This window comes from Fomitiporia mediterranea, assembly GCF_000271605.1.
Source record: "Fomitiporia mediterranea MF3/22 unplaced genomic scaffold FOMMEscaffold_12, whole genome shotgun sequence".
In the NCBI taxonomy this organism is placed as follows: Eukaryota; Fungi; Basidiomycota; class Agaricomycetes; order Hymenochaetales; family Hymenochaetaceae; genus Fomitiporia; species Fomitiporia mediterranea.
Window position 1 is genome coordinate 609,369 of NW_006760397.1, and position 3,872 is coordinate 613,240.

Below are 3,872 nucleotides of genomic sequence, written 5' to 3' on the forward strand. Positions count from 1 at the left end.
TACTTTATACTAGACTTTATACACTAAAACAGACAAAGATTTACTTATAAGTATGTTTCTTACATACAAAGCTCATTACTTACTACTTTAAGCTTGTCTTTCAGACTGTAGACTATATGATACATTCTATTTAGAAGATTTTCTAAATAACTTACTATATAACACATTGGATTTGATTTTTAAATTGTTCTTCAGGTAAATTTCAAAGTTATGAATCATATGTATACTACTATACTCTCTGATCCATCATACATCTTTTAGAGTCAGCTGCAAGTCATTCAAGGTCTTAACTGATCTTATTAAGAATGATAAAGTGTTTATAATTACTAGTACAAAGCAAGTCCATACATGTCTTATTCTATAGTTGAAATTATATGTATGTTCTAATGTATAGGGTACAAGTACTACCTTAGATATAGCTTACTGTCTTCCTTATATGTAATAGATCCTCAACATGTATTAAGGTTGCTAAGATAGTATTAATTGTGGAGAGTATAGTATACTTGTATTGTTTAAGAGTTACTACTACTTTCTGCCAGCTCTATCCTTGTTTTATCACCTGGCCAGAAGGAGAGTAATGTTAAGTACTAAAGATTAGGATACAGAATCAAGATTTCCATAAATGTATTAGTATACTAGATGGATCCCTCATCCCTCTTACTACAAAGCTAAGAAAGGATGGGTTTTAGTACTTCTGTAGGAAGAAGTTTTATACTGTAAGTTTTTTCACTCTTTTCCTGTCTTATAATACTTAATTCTATTATATAGAATTATAAAGGTTACTCTACAGGGAATATACAATGATAAAAAACACTTTACCTACTATAACTTAGGGTGGCCTGGAAATGTACAGGATACTACTGTGTTTTGTGACTCTTGTATCTAGTAATTTAAAGAAGACCATTTCTTAAAGGAGGAATTTCTTTTAACTAATAAAGGTGAGCCTTTTTGACTTTATATCTTAATGTATAGTACCTTACATTCTTACATTACTGTATTGACAGGATATCCTCTCACTCAATTCACTGTACACCCTTTTACTGAAAGTGACCTTACAAATGACTCAGAAGAGGCTTACTACTACTACTACTTTAATTTCACCCTCTCACACTGTTGTATTACTATTAAGCATACTTTTAGTATACTCAAAGACTGTTTTCCTTCCCTTCAGTACCTTCTAAGCACTAATATTAATGTTATTTACATAACTATTAAAGCTCTTTTGGTTGTACACAATATTCTTATTAATATTAATAATAATCCTACTAACATTTTAGATTATAATAGTAAGGAGGATCCTAATGTATTTACTTAAGAAATTAAGGTTCTAGACAAAGGACTTGTTAATGTAAGGAGAGAATCAATCAAATAGTAGATAGACACCTCTATTATACTAGATTACATTACTGTAAGTGTTTTATAAAGTATATGAATGGATTTCAGACACTAAGTAATATACTCAGGCACTAAGTAATATAATTCCTTAAAGCTCCTTAATGTAACAAGCTATAACTGTGTTGTCTTTCAGATTGGTGAATGTATGTTCTATTTCTATTGTTATTACATAGTACTTTGTTTGTACCCTATTTATCTACTAAATCCTACTTCCTTAAAGCTTATTAATGTGTTTTTTACCTGTAACATTATATAAGATACTATAATCTAATAATACATTCTAAACTATACTTCCTTAAAGCTTATTAATGTGTTTTTTGTCTGTATTATTATACAAGATACTGTAATCTAACAATACATTCTAAACTCTACTTCCTTAAAGCTTATTAATGTGTATTTTACTTGTATTATTGTGTAAAACACTGTAATCCAATCTGTTAGGTCCTACTCTACTAGATTGTCTGAGTCTTACATCTGATAGTATTACTCAAGTTTTGAGTAACACAAATCTTCCATATTGTGTATCTTTTATATCTTTGTAGCTCAATCTTTAGACTGTATTCTTTTACAGTAAAACTCCTCCTCCTTCTCATTCTTAGCTCTTTCATATGTAAATCACTCAGTATTAAGCTGAGTAGACTCCTTTTAACATTCTTACTAGGAAAAAATTACCTCTAACATGATAGTAGTAAACTCAGAGACTGTATCCCCTTTCTTTCTTTTCTTTTCTTCTTCTTTAACCTGCTTGACTTCTACTTTAACATTCTCAAATTTACACAACAAGCTAAACTCTATAAACTTGTCTATATTAGCTCAGCCCTCTATACTAAATAATTAGACAGGTAAGTCTTCAAATGTATAAATAAAATAATCCTAAGGAATTAGAAGACTTACACTCTAAGGATAATAGAATAAATGAGTCTCTTAGCAAATTTCTTATACTGTACAGTTAAGGTCTAAAGGTCTGACACACTCTTATCTTTATCTCTACCCTCTGTATACTTTTCCTATCCTAAATAACATAGTAAGTAACCATTTTAATAGTATAATAATAGAGTGACTAATATCTAGTATCCTTAAACTGTCTAAATATAGAGTACTACTGATTAAGACACTGTTTAGCTATATACTCTAGAAGAATGTTCTGAGAGATCTGAAACAAAACTATGAGTGAGTAGAACAACTGTATTACTTTATATAGTACCTTACAAAGACAGAGAAAGTCTACAAAAAATATGAAGTAGATGAGAGGTGAGTAACTCACCTCTTGACAGAAATTACACAAAGACACTTGTACTTTTGTCTAACACTCTAGAGTTATAATACATTCTACTAATTTAATACTAGACTCATTATCCTAGGTAGCTATAATCTTCACTTTGTTTATTTCAATAGTATTTGTATCATTTTTTTGCTCCTTAGTAAGGAGATTGATTTCAGACTCAGAATGACTAGAAGCTTATACATTTTTTCTTGAGTGTACACTCTTACTAGTTTTCCTACTCACTACCTTCTTCTCTACTTTAGCTTTGCCTTTTACTGTCTTAGAGACCTTAAGAGCTAGAGTAGAGGATTGTAGGGTTGGATGAGAGCTGGAAGAGTTGGAAGATACTAGTTGGTGAGCCAGAGTTTGTACTTGGTTTTACTAATACATGTAGAAATTTAGGACTACTAAAGCTCTAACATTGTTTAGAAACTCTGAACTTAGAGTATAGACAACTAGGGCTAGACTAGGAGAAGGGGGTACTGTAGAACTAGTAGGAATTTGTATCTAGTGAGTTGCTGCCTGAGTTTGTACATGTAATTATAATGCTTGTAATAAAGTAGCTAGTGTTTAAGGTTAGCTAAGTAGTTGTTCAACATTCTGAGAGCTGTTCTGCTCTATCTTAGAGGTTGAGAGTTGAGGAGGACAAGCTGTTGAATTTTTTTTTCTTTACAACAACACTCATGTCTCAGATGAATCTCTAAGTTTCTTTATTTGGGACATTCACATTACTATAGCTATGTAGAAAAAGTGTTTGTCTTTCCTGAAAAGGTAGACAGATTAGTAAGTGATTTTCGTCGATTTATTAGGCAGTTAGAGACGCGTCAAGCCTTTGTCTTGTCACCTGAGGGACATACTGTAAGGGGCCTAATTAGAGGGTGTACAAGACCCTTGTAGTCCCTCTAATTAGGTACCTTTTGAGCTTTTCTCCCTAACTGTACTTAATACTAGACTTAAATAGTAAAAAAAATTCTAAGTCAAAATAAAATAAAATAAAATAAGTATGCTGAGTGCTCTATATGGCAACTGTGCCCTCCCCACCTGCCACACACCTTGAGCTCACTGTCTCATACAGTGAGCACACACTTTCCTCTGTATCTTACTCAATTCTTAACCAAATTTCTTCATTATTCCTTTAAAATTAATGTAAATTTAGTTGGAACTCATTCATAACACAAATACAATGTTAAATGTATCAATTACTTGTGTATTT